We start from the raw sequence: 25733 nt of genomic DNA on the forward strand, positions 1-25733 counted from the left end.
TTTTTGACTTAATGCTCAGGCTTCAGATTTCTCACTTATCTGTCTCATCTCATCCACTCTGTCTCACTTCTGTCTCTAACGTTTTCCTGCATCCATCCCCACAGGCCTCAGATTTCTGACTTCTCCTGCTCTTTTCATTCTTTCCTGAGAAGCCATTACTGCCTTGCTGATTATGCTGCTGAGACACATGAACCCCATCTCAAGGTTGACTCATAATGCTATCACTTAGCACTTATATTTAGCACCCAGCTAGTTCTGCTTTCCTTTTTCTTTTGTTTTGTATGTAAAACCTTTTTGTATTTTTTTTGGGGGGGGTTGTTTTCTTCAAAAGTCAATGAGGAATGAATTGATACTACTAACGAGTATCGTTCATGTAGGTACAGCCTTTTACTGCTTATTCCTCTGTAAGATGAGCTCTGTTGTCCTCAAAAAAAATATTAAAAACACATCAGTGAGTCACACTGTTGTGCTGGGTGATATGCTCCTTCATTACAATGAACATGGGTACTGTAGTTTATGTTGATCTAATCACACTACACTGTCCTGTTGCAGTTAAAACACATATAAAGCACCAGATGTGTCATATTGAATAACGGTTGCTAAAAACAACAGTGCTCAGTTTGAAGAAATGATTAATGACTGGTGGTGAAGGCAGAGTCATTTCATAATGATACAATGTCAATGTTAGATAATTGGATTAGCCTGAGCTGCATTCAGGTAAAGGTGTATTAAATGACTTCTGATTTCCATCTGCGTCACTTACATAAGAAAACATTGCGCTCAGCCTCAAACCAAGCCTGTAAACACACACAGACACACATATACTCTTCACACACACTCTCACACACTACACCAGTGTGTGCTCACACACGTTTAATGTATTACTCGCAGATCAAATACAGGCTTCCCACCTACTTCCCTCCCCAGAGAGACTGAGTGTGTGTGTTATTAACCCCAACACCACTGCTGCTTGTCTGCCGGCATTAACCCCATTATCCCACCCCGCTCTCTTCTCCTTTTTTTCCTCCTCCTCCCTCTCTTTCCGACAGCAGTAATGAAGTTCAATAGGTGCATTTTTCCTCTGCTCTCTCATGTGCTTATTCTTTCCTCATTTTCCCTCTCCCTCCATCTCTCTACAGTTGGCAGTGGCAGAGGTTAGACAAGCACACACACTCTCTCTCTCTCTCTCTCTCTCCATCCACCCCCTCCCCTCCCTCCCTCCCTCCCTCCCTCCCTCTCTACTGCATCAGGTCCCAGAGGTGCTTTCTGCTTAACGAGGCTGGATATCTGTTTCCTAAAATCAATCGTCTGTCTTAAACGAACATCCCCGACCATCTGCTTCAGGGGCTTACACACAGACACACACACACACACACACACACACACACACACACACACACACATTTCGGTGCCTTTGCCTTGCTGGAGCTCCAATCCCAATATTTGTCGAGTGTGTGATCCAGCAGGCTCATCGAGGGCCCCAGAGAACCAATGTTGAGGACCTCCCGAGGCCCCTCACATTGCTTGGCTGGGGGCCTCGCACTTGGCTCCGCTCCCTCCCTCCTTTCTTTTCCCTTTTTCCCTCTGTCGCCTTTCTGTTTGATTAATCTCTAAATCTGTGTGACACATGGATGAGGCTCTGCCAGGGAACTGTGTGTGTGAGAGTGTGAATATGTGTGAGTGTGTGTTTGAAAAAAAAAAAAGTGAAATGCACAGCTAATCCCTTTAGCAAGCTGTTAGCTGTTGCATTGTGTTTGGTTGGTAACAGTGGCTGTCGAAGACCCGACAGTGATAATCTCACATCTTTATAAGACACTCTCACCCGCGTTGACCTTCTGACCTTTCAGCTCAGTGATGCTCAGACTTTAAAGGAATGTTTCGAAGAGTCCTAAACTTGTTTCCCCAACGTCCTCTCACAGGTCATTTGTCAAAGCTCGCTCACCTTTTCTTCTGAGCTTTCAGGACCAGCATTTTTTGGACCTTATATTGCTGATATTTGGAACAGCAACAAGTTTTTTTTTTTAATTTTCTTTATATTAACAATATTTTAAGCTTCTCATTGTGCAAGTGATGGCTCTGATCCAAACTTTGATGAGCAGTCTATGTTCGTTTCATCTTTTAAAAGTACTTAACCTACAAGTTGGCTGCAGAGAATGACAGGAAATACAATGGGATGAGATGGGGGATGACTTGCAATTAGGGTCCTCTGCTGGACTCAAGCCAGGGATGTCAAGGTTCATGGTAACCTCCAGTTTTTCTCTGTTAAATAATGTTCTGTGACAATAAATATCCAGTTTAGCTCATCTGTGTGAGTGGTTTTAACAACAAAGTAGTGTTTTCACTTTTTGAATTATTTTGTATTCGCCATTTAAAACACTGGAAATCTTTCCCATTACATGTACAGGATCTGGTTCTAGGTAAAGGACTAGACAGTGTGATGTAATGCTACACTACAAAACTGCTCTACAACTCTACAAAACAGGGAAGAAACAATATTGTATAGTGAACACTAAATAATTTTAATGTTGATGAGTCTTGATGCTTGCAGATTATTTTCAGGAAAACATCCTCAGATTGGTCCAGTTTAAATTTATAGAACAAGAGAAGACAGAAAGAAAAGAGCAGATATTCAAACTTTTATGCTCAACTTGAGAAAAGCTGATAAAACGGAGATCAGTCCACTGGAACAGCTTTATTTGTTGATGGAAGGGCTTATTTTTGTGTGTGTGTGTTTATTAGACTATATTAGCTTATCAGCTCATTGCATCAGCACAGGAAACATTTTGTGCTTATTGGACCTCTGTTCTACGGACTGGAATTAAAATTCATACACCAGCCAGTCAACACTCTCTGTTTTCACCTGTTTGCAGTAGAAAAGAAAAGGTTTCTTATGAAACTTGGGTTGGGTTCATGAAAAAAAAAGAGAGGGAAAACTCAAGGGGAAACATTAAATTATTTTCCATATTTTATCGTGTAAAAATAGTCAAATTCTAAGATAATAAATCTGGGCAGTTGCCAGAATTGACTGAATACAGTTGGCATCGCTCTTTAAAACCCCATATCGGTTAAACCCCAGACCCCTCCCCTCTCTCCCTCAAGTCTCTATTGTATTCCTGTATTCCCTCACCCCCAACCCCCCTTCAGTAATTACACCCAAAGTCAAAAGACGGACCTGTCAATCAAACACTCAACTGTCACTTTCTCTGCTTTGTCTCTCACATCTCTGTCTGTCTGTCTCTGTCTCTGCTGATTTCAGGCTTGGCTGTCAGAACAGTGCATTCATTCAGCTATGTTTTGTGTTTGAGTGTGTCTGCATTTGTGTATATATGTGTGTGTGTGTGTGTGTGTGCATGCTTAGTAGCAATCAGTCTTGTTAGTCAGGCTTTCTCTACAGCAGTCAGTAATAACAGTAAAACTGACCTGAACAGATGTTTAGGTGGTAAATCCTTTTAGAGTGCAATGCCGCTCACAATCTCTTCTTCTCTCATTGTCGTTTTGTCGTGGTTTACAGATAAATTAACTTGTAAAGACATAATTTAAAGTTGGCTGCACAGTGAGTGATTGACAGTTCTCCCCTTCACTCAGACATCAACGTGAGCTATTCCAGCACCAGACTGGACAAACATAGTGCTCACTGACCTGTCACCTGTCTTTGAGAATCCATATTTACAGTATCAGACTCTCCTGCACCTGTAGGTTTGAAAGGTGTCTCTGACAAATGTGTAGCTTCCTCCCTGGTGGCTGCAGCTTGGGTTAACAGTGGGCACAGTGCATTCCAATCCTGTCGTTCAAACAATCATCGTTTCTGCACAGCATCTGTCACACTATTTATTTATTTAGTGATTTGCTGGCAAAGCAAATGTAGTTGGAACATATAGAGCACATACTGATGATCAGTGGAGAAAAGTGACTGTCTGTAGAAGTGGTTTCAGAAGTTTCTGTGGGTGTTTTGATTCATTTTGACATGTTTTTTTCCCCCCGTGACTCCTTTTTTATTTATGTGGCTTGTGAGCAAATATAGTGCCCACATCATGATTCACAAATGACTGGAAATTGTTGAGACTTTTTTACACCCTCATTCACAGGTTGCAAGGATGGCATTTGTTTTGATTAGTGAAACACACTATTAAATTAACGGAGGGGTAAACAATAACAGTGCACAGCTTACATGTTGCACATTTGTTGAGACAGGGCCACTGGAGTCTATTGTAACTGTACCTGAATCCAAGCTGAGCCACTTGTCAAGCCTACAGGCAGCAAGTATTGCAGAATAAGCGTCATTTGATATCTGCAAAAGTTTGCATTGATCACTGTAAATTGATCATCATCGAAACATTCACTCATTTGTTGAAACGGTTGTTTATCGTTTCTTTCATGAGTAGTATCTTAAAACAAAAATGAAGCCTGTGAGATGTATTCAGGCTGCACGAGGACACTTTTATATGTTAGGCAAAATACACACACACATACACACACACACACACACACACACACACACACACACACACACACACACACACACTTTCAGAAAGTGAGCGCGGGGCTAATAGGGTTAATTGTCATGTAAAACCATCACTGCAGTCAACTTCACGGCCAATCACTCAAAATCTCTCTCTCACACACACACACACACACACACACACACACATATTTACACACCCTCCCATGGGATCTCACCCTGCCCAGATGGCTTTTTTCCCGGTGGCTGTGTGCTCTAGCGTGTGTGTGTGTGTGTGTGTGTGTGTGTGTGTGTGTGTGGGTGTGTTTGTCAGTCTGAGTGTGTGTGTGTGAGACCCTGGCAGGCCACAAGGGGCTTTGCGGTGAACAAGGCGCATCTTCTCCGTCTAATTAATTTACTATTATATAGCACCTGTTTCAGGCTAGATAGAGCTGGGGGCAGACACACACAACGAACACACACACCGAACACTCACACACACACACACACACACACGCTGATGAAATGGAGAGGTGTGGGGGAGGTAGGGCAGAGAGGCAGGGATGGACAGATGAGGAGAGAGAGGAGAAAATAAAAGACAGAGGGAAAGAGGGCTTGAAGTGTGTGAGGAAAGGACGGAGAGGGAGGAAGAGGAGGGTGAATGAAAAGGCAGGAGGAGAGAGAAGCGGGCTGTGGAGGGGGGAGGAGGAGGAGGGAGACAGTAATAAATGGGTTTTGAACTGATTATATTAAGCCGATCCTTTGATCATGTTTAAGGCCTTAAAATGGAAATATGTTTTCTCTGATGGGGGGAGGAGGGGCAGTGGGGGGGCAGCTCATTACATTTCAACACTATGAAAAAAAAATCACATAACACACATCAGTTTTATACAATCATACCCTCAACTGTGATTGCAGATATTGCAGCCTTCAGTTCTTCTTCATGACATAAAACAGTGTAAAGCTTTGGCATCTGCTTAAACTTAGAAGTTTATTTTTGAATTTTTGTGCAATTTGTGTCTTCATTTTCTACCTTTACGTCTGTCTGTCTTCTTTTTTCTTTTCGCTTTCCTCTTTTCTCCAGTTTGGAAAAGCATAGATGTCTATGTTGCTGTTTTTTTGAAGCACTTCTTCCTGGCATTAAGTGGGCGGGACTTGTGCATATCTGAGCACCTATCAGGATTTAACAACATTTGAATCAAAATCTAATGATAGATGTCCTCATGAAGCAAATTTGCTCCTTTATGCTAAACAATTAAGGAGAAACTACACACTAAACTATTATTGTTGCGCTGTGAACATAATCAGATTTTTGTTGGCATATTCTGTTAATACAAGTGCTTTTCCCAACAATACACATGTTGTGTGCAAAAGCTTTTTCTGCTCAAAATTAGCTTGTATTGATCTGCTTGGATTTGAAAGTTTCATTCACCCAAATTCTCTGGCTCCTTTCCAAACTGTGACAAAACAGGCAGGACTGTAATAGTAGTTGCTGACCCGAATATAAAAGCAGAACCCTGGCTAACCATAGCTCCAGTTTGTGCCTCTTACCCATGGGTGCTGGTAGCGTTAGCATAAGCAACATGATGGGTCCATGCAGACTGTGATTATTCACGTCACAGTTTACGGGACTGTTGTGACTCAAAGTATCTCCTATAGCCTCCTAACATCCGTTCTCCTTTGTAACTTAAACTAATGTTTTTGTGCACATTGTAATCACTTGTTTTCCACAGAGGAGACATTTTACACATCATGAAGCCCTGACTGAACCACCTACAAGTAACCAGTGCACACACACAACATTTAGCACAGATGTACACACAGGAAAGGTGCAAACACAAAGATGGATATTTATAAATCAATATTAGATCAAGCAGGCCGACTGACAAGACATTTATAGCTGAAATCAGCAACTTTAACCATGATAAACTGCACGACTGCAGCCATACTGACACCCCTTCAGAAACGCACACCAGAGTTTGTTCAACTGTCATTAAAAGTGTGTTCAACTCACTGCATTGCTGTGCACCTGCACAGTGAGGACAGACAGTAACACTGTGAAATGAACAGTCATACAATTTCTGTAAAACGTTTTGGCAAATTATGTGGTTATATTAACTAGTGTATTATGATTATAGAGTTTCATTAAACGAAAGAAGGTTTTTTTCTTTTTTTCTCATTATCATTCCACAAAACTGACCAATCAAAGCAAAATTATCATTGTCAACTACATATGTTGATTCTCTCTAAATGCAGCAGTAAGAGTTAGTTTCTGCGTGAGCTGCTCTAAATCTAATCTCATTTACCTTTGATCAACCACAAAACCTCAGACTAATATTACAGTTTTGCCTCTACAGACAGTTTTTCATATATACCAAATATTTAAGGATGTACTTTCAAGACATGGTCACGAAATCATGCTCATCACCATTTGTTTTTTATTTGACGTGATGGAGCAGCGAAAATGTGGCCGTCTTGGATTTGAATACTTTAGTTTCAATGATGCACTAAAACACGTAAACACAGAAAATGTTATGTGATGGTTCATCAAAGTTTTTGATGCTGGTTAAAGAGGAAGTATTCGATTTCCATATGGTTATTAGTGCTAGTGCTTGTTTCTGTCTCTGAACTGCCTCACCTCTCTGGCATTATTTCTAACATCAAACCCATATGATCTGTCAGTCAGTCATGCGATCACTCAGAGTAACACATCATCCCAGAGCTCAGTGCACTTTAATTAAGCACAATGCGAGTTCTTTCCATCTGTGGGAATGAGTAAAATAAAGCATCAATGATACAAGAACAACTTCGCTCCCAATACTGCGATACACTGCCGCCTCATCTCTCTCCCTCTTTCTCTTTCTGAGTTCATTAGTTTCCAGCCCGGTGCTCCTCCTGGATTACCATAACCTATCAGCCGTGAAACACCACAAAACAATTTTCTGCTTGTATAAAAAAAAGGAAGAGGGGAGAAAAAAAGCAGCCCACCTCGCTCTGCTGCCTCCCACAGCCACAGAGAGGAGAGAGGGCGTGGAGGTTACGCTACCTGTATGTTTTTCTAATGAACACACTGAACTAATAAAAACATGTCAGGCAGAGAGAGATGCTTGGAGTAAAGGGGTGGATGGAAATACTAGAAAGGGGAATTAATGCAGACAAATACCTGTGTTTCAGACAGGTGATAACTAGTTAAATATGAGTTACATGATTTCCTGCTGTGAGCAGTCAAACAGGCTGTGTAATGAAATGTAATGGAATCACTCTGCTAACACTGAAAAAGATTTGGTTGGTTATGATTGAGAACAAAGTGACATCTCTAGAAAGACTTCCAACAGGGCAAAGAAATACAAGCAGACCATCAGACATACTTTATAACCCCCCCTAAGCTGGTCAAACAAAAAGGTAAACCTTTATTTTGAAAGGAAAACCAAAATTGATGGAAAGTGTACAGGATTTTTTTGTTTTCTGTTCAGGTTTGTTTTTATCCCACACACCCGTCACTAAGACTGTTGGACTTGACTGAAATCTTTTGTGCTTGAAGTTTTCTCAGATCTGAGCTAACTTGGTTAGTACTTTATTAATACCTGCAGGAGTGATGGCAAAAGTAACTGCAACTATGGCAAACACTTGAGACATGGCAGTTCAACCAAGACCCACCGAAAATCATACCTTTTTTTATTACTTTGCCAAACACAGATGAAAAATAATTTGAATAAAGGAAATATGAGATAACTGCACACTGGAAACTACTGCAGTAAGAATCAAAACTATTTGCACATTGTATCGCTGGAAAACTCAAGTTTTGGAATATAATGGTCCTGAAGTCCTAGGTCTTGTCGTCCTAAGAGAAACAACAGCATCAGTTGTTTCATCACATGAAACAACTGATGCTATGATTCAAGTGACACAGCCCTTTAGTGACTGTATTTATTAATTATTAATTATTATTATGTTGTTCTGCTGGTAAAGGCGTCAGATCAGAAAATGCCTTCGTCGTTTGAGAGGACGTAGAAAAATGATGTGCTTTGTTGTTAGCAGTCACACCAGGGTAGGTGGTGTTTTTTTCACCTTGTGAGTTTTTGTGTGTTTGTGTTTGTGTTTGTTATTATAGCAAAACATGGTTGTGGGGACACCTACTGTAGCGGGAAATACCACAGAGGCTGTTTTAGGTACTTTGGCAGATGTTTATATGTCTGTGGACAAATTGTGTTACCATGTGGTCGGACCCATTAGTGCTAACTAGTCATGTAACGGATTAATCATGCAGTAATATAGTGAGAACTGCTGAGTACTCATAAGTTTGAATGTCAAGATGTTGATGAGTGTTGTGACTGGTGTGATCCCATTGCAAGATGGTGCCTGGTTTCATTTGAGATCTTTTCTGGAGGTCATTATCACTCCCATCCTGATGAAACACAGAACATAGGCAGATTTGAGTAGTAGGTACACCGACCGTACTTGATGCTAGAACAAAATCGCACTGGTCCAATTTAAATGTGTTTAACAAATAAAAACCTTCCACATGAAATACAGTGTACACCAAATCTAAAACCATGCATCTGGTCAACCCACTCATCAATATTGACCTGTTCCCTTTTTCATACTTACTACTGTTCTATGTCTCTAAACTTTGTCCTTCCTGCTGTCCCATGATGCTTTGTGTTGTTGATTTTTGATTTCCTGACAACCAGTTGGCGCAGATAATGTGACCTGCACCATTTAAGGCGGACTCTCACCTGAAATGTCCCACTGTTTCAACAACGTCAGTTTACCTTACAGTGCGCTCTCTGTATTTGCTCTGATAAAATCGCTCTCCCTGCAAATTAAAAACCACACTCCTCTGTGTTGACGGTTGAGACAGCTGAAGGTGTATTCCTGTGAATATTGACCTATTAGTTTTGGTTGGGTGGCTCTTTTCTTCTGAAACATGCAAGGTACTTTCAAAACTGGACATGTTTACTCTCACACAGACAAACAACATGAGCAGGACCACATGCGCTGTCCAGGCACTTAAAATGTCTCTTTCCTCTGAATCTCTTTAAGATGTATCCTTTTAGAGGTTATTATGTTACACAAAGATTTTTTCTTTTAATTGTGTCCACTTTGCTAAGCACAGGTGGATCTAATGCCCCTCACCTTTCCATTTCCTGTTTTTTTTCATTGCTCTGCCCATTTTGAATTTAGAATATCCCATTAGTTTTTTTCGGATGTTTTTAGAAGCACTTCAGTTCACTTTCAGGCAGTATTGAAATATTCAGGGATATATATTACAGGGAAATATGCAGTATTCAGTGGGTATGATGCCAGTAGCTCTGTCTTTGTGTGTATGTTTGAAATGTGCAATAGATCCTCTAGAGGTTGTTGGTGCCTGCTCATCCTGTCTGATCCTCTCTGTTGTCAGGCTATAGGGGATCAGTCATTTACATCCAGACTCTGTTGGTCTGTCACATGTCTGTTCACATCCTCATATTCACACTGAGCGCCAACGTCCATCTTTAAACTAATAATATTAATATTAGTTATGAGATACTTTTGCCTGCATGTACACAAAAAATTGATTTTAAGATTAGCATTTGCAATGCTGCCACTGTGGTCCAACCATTTCCTGTTTTTGTATTTACATAAAAGGAATCTGACAGATTTCTGTTTTATAAATTGAATCAAAACCACACATGAAGCCAAACCCACATTGGATTTTTTTCAGGCAGATACAAAAATCAAACAACAACAATGACAGATGCTGTTTTTTAAACATTAATGCACATATCAAACATTTCTGACAAGGATCTATTAAATTACTGTTTTTAACTTTTTGACCAGGAAAGAACTGATTGTGTCATTTTTAAACTTGAAAAAATAATTTTGCCAGTTCTCTCTCAAACATATCTTTGGCATTTCTGTACTGCCATATATTCTGATGCTATTTCACATTAGCCAGTACTGGTTAATATCAGCCTGCCCCTTGACTGTATGGGCTCCAGTCTCCATGTGTTAGTTTCTCGTAACAGAGACCACAACTCAGACTGAAGTTGGTCTAAACCCAAATTATTTTCAGTCTTGATGGGTTGGGTGGGATCCCACTGGTCTCAGGTCTGTGTGTCTCTTACCTGAATGGGGCCAAGTGGTCTTAATATCAGATCTGATCATACAGTTCAGTGTTTCATAATCATCACAGGTGAATAATGTGTATATTTGAGAGTGTGAACACGATCTTGATTCTTGAACACGTATTGATAATCTAAACTGCAGCTGCCTCACTGATGGTGGAGCATCCTGCTGCTGACGTGTAGTGGATCAGGTCTAATTGTCCTTAAAAGTCCTTCAAGTTTGGACAGGGCTTTAGATCTGCTGGTCTCTTTCAGATTTACTCTCGTACTTTGAACAGTATTTGGGAGATTTTTTTCTCGGGTCCTTTTTTTTTGCATTAAATCCAATATGTTGGGCCTGTTAAGATCTTCATTTTCTCCACATCTTTCTATATACTTTCTATAAACCTATGTAATTCTTTATAAAGACTTTCAGAGCTGTGCTTGCTACAAGAAGACCTCATTTATTGTAAACTACTGTGGGATTTTAGATGTGTATGGACAGGAAATTTGGGTGCAAATTTGTTGAAGTTGAACTCCTTTTAAAAATCTGTTTATAAGTGATATTTTTTAGAATAAAATATGAAAACAGATACACATAAGCATCTTAAACACGTGCCATCAAAGTGTTGGTTGGGCTGTTGTGATTCGTCCTGATTTCAATTTGTGGTAAAGGAATTAGACTTGATGTTTGTGGTTGCAAATGTAATTCCATGTTACTGTAAGTAGCAAATTTATTTATTTTTTAACACAAAATACACACTGTCTCACACGCACACACACACACAGACACACACACACACACTGCACACAGACATGTACTCCTCTTACAAGCAGCTGTTTTCCATCCTAATATTTATTTTCTCACTTTCTCCTTCTTCTGATTTCCACATCAATGTGTGTGTATGTGTGTGTATGTGTGTGTATGTGTGTGTATGTGTGTGTGTGTGTGTGTGTGTGTGTGTGTGTGTGCAGGTGATTACAGTCTGAAGGCTCCCCTACTTACCTTGGTTTGAACAATAGGGAGCTGTGAATAGGAGCTGCTCACGTGGTTTACTATAATGGCCTTCCAGGGCCAGACGCTCACTCTATTTGTGTGTGTGTGTGTGTGTGTGTGTGTGTGTGTGTGTGTGTGTTTGAGACATATAGAGACAATGCATGTGCTGTTGGCTGTATAATTACAGGCGTAATCTTACTATGCAGATGGTTTCATTCACCAGAGCGGGGGAGTGGGGGAGAGATGTAATGACATAAAGAGTATAGGTTGCAATATATTAAGAATAATATAGGCTTACTCTGGTTTGTGCTGTTGTAATAGCACCCCCTGACACATGGCATGGATTGAGAAAGGTGAAATTACAGTGTATCATGGGAGTGTGAAAATGATGAAGAATAATGGCCATGTAGTTCAGCGGGCACATGTGACACTGCTCCAAAAGGGTAAAAAGGGAAATTCCACTAAACCAGTTGTATCCAGCAGTTCTCTGTCCCCTGTTACTGCCACACTGTTAATGAATCAAAACCATGAATGAGGTTTGTAAGTCTTCTTGAATGCGCCAGAAAGATGCATTTGTTAGATGCATGTAATTTTTTTCTGCAGCTTGAAAACAATGCGACATTTTGTATGTTCACACACTGAGAGAGGAGACCATACTGAATAGTTTGCTGGCTCTGGGAATGACTTCCCATTTTATTTGGCTCAAAAACAGCTGGAACATAATTCAGCTGCGCATCAGTGAGAAATCTTTGCCTTAACAGTTTGTTTTCTTTTCACTGACAAAATGAAGCCATATACATGACAACACAATTATCTTTCATGGTCAAATGTATGACTGGAATGTGTAGGCATAGGTGACGTAGACCTGTTAATGCCTGAATTACAAGACACAAACGAGAGTCTAACTTTGGTGAGTTGAGTTTTTTTCACAGGGGGCATTGTGCCCTGTGGTTAAACCAAAGTAAATGAGTTTGTGGGACTATTTTGCCGTCATAAAATAAACAGTGATCAAGAGTGATAAAGATGCAGAAAGACACATCATTTGTCCAAGGAGCTGGATTTAAATACATATTATAGTATGTATAGATTATGGCTGAATGATATGCAAAAAAAATCATATTGCACTTATTTTGGCAGATATTTCAATCATGATACGAGTCATGATTCAGTTAGAATGGTCATTTTTGAAAACAATATGAGAATGATAATGATGTGATTTTTTTTATTTTTATACTGGGGCTTATACCAAGTATGTTCCTTTACATCTAGAGAATTAGATTTTAGGCCAGGGTGTTGCTGTAGCACCACAATGTGTCATTTATGGTATGTTGTGACACATTTTTAAAAGATCTTTATCTTGGATTTTGCACTTGGCCATGTTGCAGTTTCAATAATATTTCGATCAATTGTTCAGCCCTAGTATACATTTTATGTACTTTTGTAGTAATGGGCATGGGACACCAACAGATCAAGAGTTTTTAAAGCAGAATACTGATAATTGCAAAGTGAACTGTCTTTTTATTTATGGGTTAATTTTGTTGACACTGTATTTGCTCTCCTCTCGTGTGGGTTAAGATCGGTGTCTGGCCCGTAGTGTTAGATAGAGATAAACCCAACAGTCCTAGCAGACTTTCTACTGTAGATCTTTGTGGCTCTCTCACTCTTCGCCGTATATCTCTTCCCTCTCTCGCTCATTGTCTCGAAAAGATTACAGTGGGGGAGATACTTTGGAGGAGGAGGAGGGGGAGTGGGAGAGTTGGAATCCTCATGCTAAGTATTTAGCAGCCAGTTAATGTACTGAGGGATAATACAACGTGTCCACAGGCAGCGTCTTTATGTCCGATGTGTTTTTACCAGCTTCTCAGCAGCTTGGCAGTGTTTACATACTCTAATAACAAGTGCCGTCTTTCAGGGACCCTTCGGTTCATTCACCATTCAACCGCCAGTCCAGCTTTAGCCTAATCCCCTCCCCCCCTCGGCACACCACTCCCATACAAAACATAAGATTTCAATTTTTTCACTGTAATTGCCTGGTTTTTAATTCCACGCACACCATCACGCCAAGATTGGAGCTCTAGCCAGATTTCAGGGAGGGGAGGTCATCCGGGGACTGTTGGGCAGTGAAGATTTTGGGGCGGGAGAGGCACAGATTTAGGCGGCTTGGAAGTGGAACTGGGCGAAAGGGAAGTAGTTTGAAAGTGGTCTGCGTGGCTACGATAAAAAGTAAGAAATTAAAACGTCTTAGTTTTTGAACGGCTGAAGCTCGCCATCGTCCGTTGTGGCGGCGCGACAGCTCAGAGCGGCGTGGGTAATCTGCTCTGTGCTATGAGAGAGGCCTGCTGGAGCGTGGATGGAGGGATGGATGGAGCAGAAAGTGGCAGAGGATGAAAAAAAACACGAGGAGTTTGTGGGTGATATTAAATGCAAACTTTCATCTTTGGTGTAGTGTGTGGTCAGTGAGCAGCTAACACACACAGATTAAAACGCTTTACTACGTTGCTAAACTGTACTTCTCCCGTTGGGTCATATGGGTGAGGATGGACAATCAGTATGTTTACATGCATCTGTATCCAGGGCATATTTTCATCCCTTTATTCCGATGATAACCTAGTTATTCAACTCCCTTTGTTGTGACTTTAACATTATCAAGGCTCCTGATTCTGCTGCCAGTGTTTCTGACTACTCTCCACCCCCCTCGGTCTCGGTCATCATTATTATTTTGATACATACAGTCAGTGTAGTAGCCAGCAATTATCTAAGCGCACATGAATGATGGAGAGATTTATAAGTGTCAAGATACAGTCCAAACTCAGATAAAGGTCAACCAGTCTGGAAGCCCACCCCAAATAAAACAGACAATATTATCATAGTGTCATATCAGTATTTTAAGAAATCACCTTGTACTCTAAGTAAGTTAAAATAGTCTTTTTTTTGACATTTTTAATGTAATTGATTTATCAAGAAAATAACTGGCAGTTGAATCGATTATGTAAATAATGATTAGTTGCAGACCCAGAGGAGTGAAGGTTCTTACAGCTGCATGTTAATGGAGATGATTTTGGGGTGGGATGATCAACAAGCGTATGCTGATGTGATGTTGGCACAAAGGGTGCCGTGATATAATGGTACTGACAAAAACGGCGCTATTTAAAAAATTTAATATTGTTATTGTGTTAATAATACACCTGATAACATCGTGATGGCAGATGTTAGGCCTTGTGGATCTTTTGTTTATTAGTTCATCTGTATGACTTTTCACTATCTTTTAAGTATTATTGTTTTTTTGCTCTTATACAGTTATGCTTACAGACTTTCTCTCCACCTCCTAACACTCACATTGAAGTCTTTTGCCCCAAAAAAAGACAAAACACACACAAGATATTTTTTTAAATTTTCCATAGATGTTTTAAAAGTATTTTTTTCTTTTGGCCACGATAATCGTGTGTGAAAGTATGGTATTGTGACGACCCCAGCAGGGACATCCTCTGTCCACATACATTTGGCCATGAAGTGTGCTTTTCCTGGGACAAATTGTGTGACTTGCCTCTGTAAACAGTGTCAGCATATGTTGTATATTTCCCAACATCTAGCCATCTGCTCCTCCTGCTGTGATGATCTGATTGTGGCTCCTCTAAAGTGAATCTGCCCATATTTAGCTGATCTGAGCACAGTGGTTATAATGCAGGTTCACAGTATGCCCCTCTGTCTCTCATGTGCTACCAGTGCTATCATCTTCAAGTGGACAGGAAAAAGGCTTTGATTTTCTTTTTAATTTGGCTTCTGCTTAGCGCTGGGATGGTTTCCAAAACTCACTTTCTCTCTCTGTGTCTCTCACACCATCTCTCCTCTTGTCTCTTCCACACCTGTTAGCGCCCCACAGATGTGCGCTCGCTGCGCTGTATGTTTGTTCGAACAACAACACCATCTCCATCATCAAACCCAGGATGAGCTAAAACAATCAGGCAGCATTTAAGCTGAGCGCAGGCCAGCTGCACTGCCCATTACCTCCATTCACACTCAAATGCACTCAAACACACACACGCACGCACACACACACACACACACACACACACACACACACACACACACACACACACACACTCTTTTGTTGCCCAAAGACACACAACGGAAGCAAATATGAATATACTGAATATATCCACAAGAGAGTAGTTATTCTTCATTTCCTGCCACTCATTAAGGTTTGTGCCGTTCCTGCTCGTCATTAAGCTGCTTTGATTGCACCTTAACGAACTATGCAGCGGCCTGAAACAAAAGATGGATATTGTGACAGTCACAGAGTTTGTCTTTCGTCTCCTCTGAGTCTTTGATTTATTGCTAATGAGGATGAGGGAAGCGTTGATTGTCTAGGAGGAAGACGGCCTTACCTGCCACACACAATCACCACAGTCAATGTTTTCAACATGTTGTAAGGGAACGCTGCAGCTCTGCCGCCTCATTGTTAACACACAACTTCTCCTCATAAGGATGGAGGATGAATGTAGCTGCAACTGGAGGCTGTTGACAATGACGTCCTTCTCATTTTACAGCCACACAGGATGAAGGTATAAGTGAGAGAGCTTTAACAAGCAGGTGCAGTGTACAAACTTGAGAACAAGGGGCAAAAATCCTGCACACTGTCCAAACACTTTTACTCACTTTTCTTAACTATGTTTTGATCCTTAGACTTTCATCAGCACCAAAACGTCTTCAATAGAGCAAATACAAGTCATGAGCAGTGTGATTGAGTTTGTGACCCTACAAACCTGCCAAAACCTGTAGGTATGAAAGACTTTTTAGAAAAAAAAATACTGTTCCAAGGAGTTTTTAGAAATTTACAAACTGATGAAAATGAAGAAACAAGTCTTTGGAGGCTGTCAACCCCTTAAAACAACCTGTATTCACTTTTTAACCTTTCAAGTAGCATAAGTGTCTAAGTTAGCACACGTTCAACAGTAGAGATGCACTTAAACTTATTCCACTGTCATTTACTGTAGGTATGAGAACTTGTTGAGTCTGAGAAGTTGACGTGTTGGTCATCTTATGTTTTTAAGGGTTCATGTGCCTGTGTGTGTGTGTGTGTGTGTATCTGGTAAACAGTTTCCCATGTGTGCTATGCTAACATTTTCGCCTGATACTAAACCACCTGTATTATCTATTGATTTGATTAGCATGGTAAGATTTAATTATGTATATTAGTAGTTGGTCAGTGTATTAATAATTCAACAAAATGATGTAGTCTGGTTTACAATATAAATGATTGCATATCATACTGAACATAATCCAGGCAGTAATTTCATATGTACTTATAACATATGAGACTATCCTTTTGTAAAAAACGAACCCATAGGTCGTTTGTGCAACAGGTTATTATGACCTATAGTTACATTGTGTTGTTAGATGACATCTACTGGCCACAGTAATTATGACAAGAGCAAAGGGAAAAGTGTGGCGACGTAGTTAAGAGAGCGACAAAGTCCACGTCAGGAGGAGGCTGAAGTGGATGGATGGGTCAACAAAACACAGGAATATGACACAGGAGAGCGGTGTTCGATTCCCATGTGAAAGTAGCAGTTTATGTTGTTTCTGTTATTCATGACAGTTCGACAAAGTTGGTAACATTGTAACCATGACAACAAAGATTGTCTAATGTGGAGGACGTACTTATTTATACCCAAAATCACGATCTTTTCCTGACCCTAACCTAGACATGACCGTTACCATAGTAACCATGGTGAAGGAGGTTGGTAAACTGCTCTCGGTACAGTCTACGTGTTGAATATTGTAACCACAACAGGTCCGGTACACCTGCCACCAGGGGGGCGCTATTTCAGGAGACACTCCTATGGGTCGTTGTTGGTTTACACAGATACATAATGACAACTGAATTACATTTTTTGGTTAGGAGATGTTTAAATGAATGACCTCATTCTCCAAGGTCTTAATACCAAACAATTGCATGTCACACAGTAAAGCACTGAACATAACCCTGGCAGTAATTTCATAAATACTAATATGTATGAAAATGTATACTCTGCAAAAGATAAATGCAGTTTATATCTCAGATAGTTCTTTCAAAAATGAAAATGTAATTAATGAGATAAACCTTAGTGTATGCTAAACAGTTAGCAAACATTAGTGAAGAGTTGTGAGAAACCCATGGTCAACAGTGAATGTTCTCACAGGCCAGTCTCCCTAAAACCGTTCATTTACATAATGCCACTGGTGACCAGGTTGACTTCTCTGAGATGATGATGGCTCAGTGTTGCTGTGAGAAGGAGCCTTAATAAACTACTGGTGTATTTCAAGGAGAGTCGGCCCATGTGTCTATGTGTGTTACAGTTGTGTGGAGATGTGTTGAACATGACACAGAGTGTACTTCATCAATTACCTGCAGGTCCTAACCTGTGGTATGGAGATGACCCACAGGCCTGAGAGGTTAATAAACTATCTCAGCTCTGTGTAATTGACAAGCAATACACACACACACACACACACACACACACACACACACATATATACACTCGAAGAAACAGGCAGCAGACTCTGATGGTTTTCCTCTCTCCAGCTCCTCCTCTTTTTTTCTTCTCTTTTCTTCTTTTTGTCCTTGGATTCCTGCATCTCTCCCTCCATCGCTGCTCCTACCCCCCTATTTTATACCTGATGAGGTAGAAATCTGTGTGTGTGTGTGTGTGTGTACGTCTGTGTGTCTGTTGTGTATCATTCCTCATGCGAACCCTTGGCGAAACTATCAGTGTTATCTGCTAACTTTACCACCTGTGTTAAATTGAAGGCAGTGATGTGGAAGAGAAGTCTGCCCTCCTTTTCTCTTCTCTCTCTCATCCTATCTCTCTTGCTCCCTCCCTCTCTCCCCCCTTCCATTCTGTCTTTTCTCTACCCTCCCCTCTTCCTCCCTTTTTGTCTATTTCCTTCAACCCATTTACCCCACCAAAGCCTCTCTCGTTCTCTCTCCCTGTGTATCGTGCTCCTCTGAGAGCAGCCTGGGAGGTTCAGGGGGTTTAGATGCTCATAAATGAGCAGAGCTGCCGTGAGGCTGGCTGAGGTTTTTAAGTTAAGCCCACCAGGGTGGGGGTGGGTGGGGTGGTCACCACAGACATACAGTACAGGGGCTTAACGGGTTGCAGACCAGTAATTCATGTACTCATTTTGAGACATCATGTCATATAACAGGGGCCTTCAACTTAACACCTGATTTCTTCACAGGGGCCTGATACCTGAGTGATATGAAACTATTATTTGGTCAAAGTGATAAGATTTAAGTCATGAATGCTGCCCTGTTTTTTAGGCGTTTCTGCAGGTCACAAAGGGTCCTGTAAATGTATTAAAATCTTAAATTTCATAGTATTAGTAGATATGTTTTTATTTGATTCATATGTGGACCTTCAATAAAAAGGTTATTTTTTAATCAGTTAATCCATTTATCCATCAGTTTTCCGTTGCTCCAGGTCATGTTTAATAATTAATTAATGATATTAATGTGAATTATTGTTACATACAGAAGGGAATGAATGAGAAATGTGATACAGTCTCATGTGCAGGTTTGAAATGGCATTCTATGTGGTATTAAACATGTGTTAAATATAATTTGGTGAACCCTGAGAGCCTCAACAATTTGTTGCTTCAGTCAGTTTGCCCATTTAATAAGACAATCTTTGTCAAAAAGATAAAAATGGCAGACACAAAAAAAAGAGGAAAAAAAAACACATGGATAACCCACATAAGTCACTGAGTGTGTGTTTGTGTGTTGTCATTCTCTATGTACTTGGTTACAGGACTGTACATAAACATGTTTATCAATACAGTCATGCATAAACACACAGAATTACACACACTCCCGGGTGAGTGTGTTGTTTCCATGCAACGGTGCAGGATGGATCAGTAGCAGAGCAGAAAGATTTGATTGGAGAGAGAGACTGTGTGTGTGTGTGTGTGTGTGTGTGTGTGTGTGTGTGTGTGTGTGTGTGTGTGGTGCCTGCTGTGATAGAGCATGTACCATGACTCTATATAAATCTATCTCCCTCAGTAGATTTCACCCCTCAGTTCATTTCCTTAATGACTAAAACAGCACCCCTCCTCTCTCTCTTTGTGTGTAAGCCAGAGCTGTGACAGACACACACACACACACACACACACACACACACACACACACACACACACACAAAACCATGCAAGAAGTATGTTTGCATTCAATGGTTTTATGCACGTCTTGAAGCAGGTGAAGCTGCTCTTTTTGTAAACTTATTTGTATTAGGATAGATTGGCCCAACCTAACATTTAAATTATGCTAGTCTGGTAACTGTCACATCAACAAATAGGGTTAGCCTACAGAATTAGTGGTCTGATGGTTTGCGAGCGCGGCCTGGGATGCCGTCAAATTCCCGGCCTGAATTATTGTTTCGAACTGCCCCTGGAAACCAGCTGGATAACTTCCATAAAAAAACAGCTGAATCTTCAGTGGAAACAGGTCAGAAAGTTTCCTTCGTCTTCAGATTGCTTTTGTGAAGGAGCTTTTTGATTGAGTTTTCTCCCATAACAGCTGATTGCATGTGTGTATCTGAGTGTCTGCATGTATCTGCCCTCCATATGTAGTGTGTGCTTGTGGTTTTTGAGTGGATGGGGGTAGGTGGTGGGTGTTATTTGGAGTGTGTGTGTATATATATATATATATATATATATATATATATATATATATATATATATGTATATACCCCTAGTCACCCAAGAGAGAGAAAAAGGAGGGAGAAATGGGGGTGAAATCTATTGAAGTGGTTCTGTAAAATAGACTTTGTTCAGGTAGTCACTTTGTTTTCATGCTGATAATATTCATTTAGGGAGGGAGATCTCTCTTCCTTTTCTTCTCTGCTCCTCTTCCTCGTCTTGCTCTCCCTGGTTTAGCTCCTGGCTGCGGGATTAGCCGCCAGAGAAAATGCAGGGTAAAATTAGCCTCCGGCTGTCCTCGCGGGCCGCGACCATTGATTTTCTGCCACAGATGGAGAAAAAACGCTGGTGCTTAATGTTCTTAATACCACCACAGAGAAGGGTCTTTTTTTATTGCCTGGGTTTTTGTTTAGCTGCTGCTCTTTCTAAAACTTATGGCCTTGAATGGAACTACACCTAAATAATTTATTATTTTCCATTAATTCCAAAATAATGTAACATATATAGCAATTAATTTCAAGGTAGAGTTGAAATGTCTTTCAGTTAATGACTTTTTGATGCATGGGAACCACATTATCCTCTGAACTGATCCCTAATCACCTAAATTACATTATTTATGATTATTTATCTAAGGTTAAAGGGTGTCTGTAACTGTACAGATGTACAGCAACGCCTTGTGAGGCAAATTTATGATTTTGGGCTGTTGCCTTGACTCGTTTCTGAGGTGCTATAACAAGCTTGTTTATGATTACTTTGATGATGAATGAATGAATAATGAATGAAACCCTATGAATTAGGATTGTAGCAAAACATGATCATACACACAAACAAAGAAAAACTCAATATAGAATATATTATGATCCCCAGGTAAGACAAAATGTTACTTCCACGTTCAACCTTGCCTGGATTCTCCCCAAGTACATACACACACTCATAGAAACACCCCCACAACTAGTTTTCTGTCATATTAAGATTATCTCTCCATCCATATTCCATATGAGTGACCCATGAGAGTTAGGTGATGTGGATAATTGCTTTGAGACAAACCACCTGATTGTCTTCTACCTTGTCTTGGGACTTCTGTGAAAACCAGTGCAGTGCAGTTTCTGCTGTGTGTTTTTTGGTTTCTTGCCAGCATCTTAATTATTCCATTGTCAGGCTGGTGAAGGAGTAGGCTACCTGGTGCACTACTCTGACAAGAGGCTCATGCCGCACAGATAGGAAGCTTCAGCTGAAACTATCGACCACTGATTACTGTGCCTTGAAGGTATTCAGCTCCTTCCTGCTTTAAGAGGTCACTTCTGAGGGATGCTTCGCTGACTCTGTGGTTTCCTGGACAGCTGTAGACAAGTCACCTGGCCTCACATGTGAATTTGTGTGCCTAGCTTGCTAGGCGTCTAGTGTGGTTGCCACCTTAGAGAGGGAGTTGAGAGAGCAGCTCAGACCACTAGCTTGTGTCCCACGGTGGGTCGGGCACCTGCATCCTTATGGGTTGATGAGGCTGCTTAAAGCAAAGGTCAGGACAAGCACTTGTGAGGAAAGATGGTGCTTCAGTTGCCCAAAAGGAAAAAAAAAAAAAAAAAAAGCAAGAATCTCAGTAGGGATGAGCAATCTGGCCTAAAAATCATGTGACAATCTTTTTGGGTAGAATCACAATCCACGATCTGAATCCTGTTTCCACTCCAATGTTTTCCTGAAAGTCATGACCGGAAGTTGTGATTTGTATTTTTCCTTTAATGGGTGTTTCGGATGTTTGTCCACTTTCTGCTATTCTTCACCCACATTGCTGTCTAAACATTGTGTCACAACATATCAGACTTTTTGCGTAGTTGATATGGAGTATTTGTGATTTATGAGATGATGTATGTACGTGTTTTGATTTGAAAGTTCAGTCATGGCCCACCACCTAGCTCTGGCTGTGCCTGCCTGGTTTGTGCCTGAAGGCAGGTGTCTCGTCCCACAGGTGGACTATAACTCCACCGTCTTGGACTGCAGCTGGTGACAGTGGTTCTTGTTCTGCCCCGGTGGAGAACTGCTACATGTGGCACTACACCAAACTCACCGAGGCTGGAGAGCAGAACAAGAACTGTTGTCTCCAGTTGCACTTCGCGGCCTAGCTGTTTAACAGTCAACAATGGGCTGGATAGCGGCGAATGAACTTTGAAATTAAATATTTAAATATTGTTCCTTTTTAACAAGGCGACCTGTACAATTTATCTGAAAAGTAGATCATATGATACAGTCCAAGATATAAGGTCATCAGATCGCTTACCCCTAAATATTCAGATCATTTTTGTGACCTCTGCTTTTTACTGACAACACTGAAAAAACTAAAAACTAAACCTCATCAAAGCAGCTGATGACTTGGCCTGAAGCAGCAGTACTTGCAGTTAGCAGCTCTGCTCGGATGCACTTGTACAGACCTCCTGTCTTCTCGAGGTGGATCGTAAAGGTTCTCAGTACATTTGTAACCGGTGGAACTGAAATCCCAGACAAAAAGCTTCATATGATTATAAGTGATCTTGTGGTTCTCTTAGTGAGGTGACCATGGGAACAGTCAAGGCTGCTCTTCCATCTCAACGATGACCAATGAAGGTCAGATAGTTTACCTCTTAGTTAGTAATTGTGTATATCACCATGGGTAGAAACAGAACATGTAACTGGATGAGAGGGGAAGTCTGTTCAGTCAGGAAACACGTCACCTTTCGCTCTGCATGAACACAAAATAAGAAGGCGAATGAAACGAACATGTTGACAAGACATTTTTTTTCTTTTGATAACAACATTTGAATGGTGCATTTTCCATTAATTTCAGTCTCATTGACTTTTAAGTACATCGTGAGTACACAAGAGCATTGTTAGGCATGAGCACAAATTAAACTAATGTAATTAAACACATTCAGAATGGTCTATAGAAGAATTTAGGGTGTAAACAAGCTTAATTTGAGGTTGTATTCATGATGCTGAAAAGATATTCATGACCAACATGTGTCTGCTTTGAGATTGTCGACTTTTGTATGAACCAATTTCTGACACTATTAGGTGGACAAACAAAGTCATTTGTTCTTACTTTGTCTGTGTGTAATCGAAAATTGCAACATTAAAACAAGTTATGGTGGTTAGATGATGGTAAATCCTTGGTTGGTATGATAAAATATGTTTCTTTGTCCTCTGCTCATTGCTTTTTGTTTTCTTATTGATCAAGTCCTTGTTTTGTGCGTGTCCATAATTTGTCGTTTTATATTCATCCTTAAAGAATCTTAATGCAAGGAGGAAAAAAAGCGTAAAAGCTCTTACATTTCTTTGGATGTACATGAAGTGTTATTCGTGCATACATTTGTGTTTTAAGTACATGCACACACTGTGTATAAAACTCTGTGGAGAGGTTAGAAATTTTTTTCTTTTTCTCTCAGTCTTCCCGTTTTCCACTTTGGATAATCTTTGCTCTTTCTCTCCCTCCAGACCATACCGTTCCCCCACCCCTCCTCTCCCTCCAGTCGTGTCATCTTGTCCGTACCCCACCTATCTGTTCGGCTACATCTCCAAGATGCTGTAATTTCCTTGGCCCGGCTTGATGTTTATTGTGAGGCTGAAATTGAAAATGGCCTGTAATGGAGCGAGCCTCGCAGCCCCGGGACCAATTCACAATCTAAATGACTTGCTCCTTTTCAATGGCATCGACTGGAGGGCTCTTTGTGCAGCCTCGTACCTAATCAACCTCCGGTGTGACCCCCAGCTCTCGGGGGCCGCTGTCGGATTAATGATAAAATCATTGGTTCAAACAATTATTCGACCTGAAATGGCTGGCCATTTTATTCTGAAAATTAAAGGATGTGAAATTAATTTTTTTTCTGTGCCGTGTTGTAGCTGCGCCACTTATGGCTGAACTCTGCCCCCTAAACTCTTGATTTCATATGAAAGAGTGCTTTTACTTTATCTAGTTTCTCTCTTTTAGCTTTTTTCACATCACCCTTTCTGCGTGTGTTGTTGCAAATAGCTTCCCAGGTGTCAGAGTAGCAAGGCTTCAGCTACGTGCTTGTCTTTCTGTCCTTCTGTCTGCCTGTCTGTCTAACTTTCTTTTTATCTGACTGCTAACCAATCTGTCTGACTGTTGGGCCTGATTATTTTTGTTGTTTACTCGAGGAAAAACATCAAATAAAATGAAATAAAAGTATGAATGAGAATAAGTTAAATGTATTCAATTAAAGATGGGGATATTGGGAGTATTTATTTTAGATTATTGACTAAGATAGAGCCCAGTGAGTTATTTAAAACTATTTATAAGCATGAACTTACAGAATAGTTTTCTTGTTTTAATCGTGTTGGGGTGGCTTTGAATCGAGAACCGTTAACCTGCTTGTCAATCCAAAACACCTGCCTCTCAAGAGAATCGTACCTCTACCTGTTGGGGGCACTCTGTGTGAGTCCAAGCTTGTGGAGATATCTACCACCTCTCAAAAAGGAAGAAGAAGAATAGGAAGAAGTGTTGGATATTAACCACCATTAGTTAATTAACCAACAGAATAGTTTACTGATTTTCAGTAGTGTTCAGGTTGCTGCTGCTACTGTGCTCACTTAGATTAAATTTAGTATTACTAGCCATTGAAACAACCACCTTTAATGTGTCTGTAAGACAGATGTTGGAGCTACATCTTTTTCTGTATCTTATTTGCTCATTGCATCCAGTTAAATGTTTTTCCTTGAGGCATTTCCAAGCTGATATAGGTACACAGTGATGCCAAATGTGATGCTAACGACTGTCCTTTTGGAGGAAGAAGAAATGCCAATGCCATTCCATGCCATTTCACAAAGATGAGGAAAGTCGAGGATGGTGAAAAAATGCTACGCAATATAAATATATTTGTTTTATCCCTGTGTTTGCCTGCCAGTCTGTCCAAGGTGTTTCCCTTCCTGTTTCCCGGTGCATTCTGGGATAGTGACCTTGAACAGGGTAAGTGAGTCTCGAGGATGGATGGATTATAGATCGGCTGGCTGAGTGCCGCTAAACTCTGATGAGCCCTGCTGTGCACTTGTGTCTGTCAAACACCACTTGATTACTAGGTGTGTATTTATCATCATCATCATCATTATCATTATCAGTCTGCTCCCCTCTCTTAAGTCTGAGACAATGGTCTCTCCTAAAAGGCTCTTATTGAACTGAGGCTCACTAGCCTTCGCAGCCTCAGCTCGGTCCTAGTCCTCCTCAGCAGCCTGCAGTGTGGCTAGGTAATTACCCGGGGATTGATTCCCCTAACAGAGACCATTTCTTCACCTCCTGCAGAATCACTAAGAGGCTTATAATAAGCCCTGCTCACCTCCATAGCTTCCTAGCTAATGTCTCGGCAAGCCAGAGCCTCTATTGACTTGTTGATGGAGATGCTGGAGCTGTGCTAAAGGCGGCGGAGTGAGGGGAGGAGACTCTCTCTTCACTGTAGAAACCTGATTATTAAAAGGCCACCAAGTTCTGTTTTTTTATCACACCTAAGATAATAAATAAATGTGCCATGGAGATTTCTCTCAGAGACATCAATGGAAG

The 25733-nt window shown here is 40.7% G+C and overlaps 1 long non-coding RNA gene across 1 annotated transcript in view; it reads left to right on the forward strand.

Moving 5' to 3' along the window:
* Positions 1 to 24321, forward strand: part of LOC139626152 (uncharacterized) — a 54429-nt gene extending 30108 nt beyond the window's left edge. Inside the window, exon 4 of the long non-coding RNA XR_011692129.1 lies at positions 23660 to 24321. This is a non-coding gene — a long non-coding RNA (uncharacterized lncRNA). The remainder of the gene's footprint in view (positions 1 to 23659) is intronic.
* Positions 24322 to 25733: the final 1412 nt, after the last annotated feature.

The sequence above is a fragment of the Trachinotus anak genome, unplaced genomic scaffold (assembly GCF_046630095.1).
Source record: "Trachinotus anak isolate AG129_WGS33_773 ecotype Australia unplaced genomic scaffold, CSIRO_AGI_Tana_v1 ptg000010l, whole genome shotgun sequence".
NCBI lineage: Eukaryota > Metazoa > Chordata > Actinopteri > Carangiformes > Carangidae > Trachinotus > Trachinotus anak.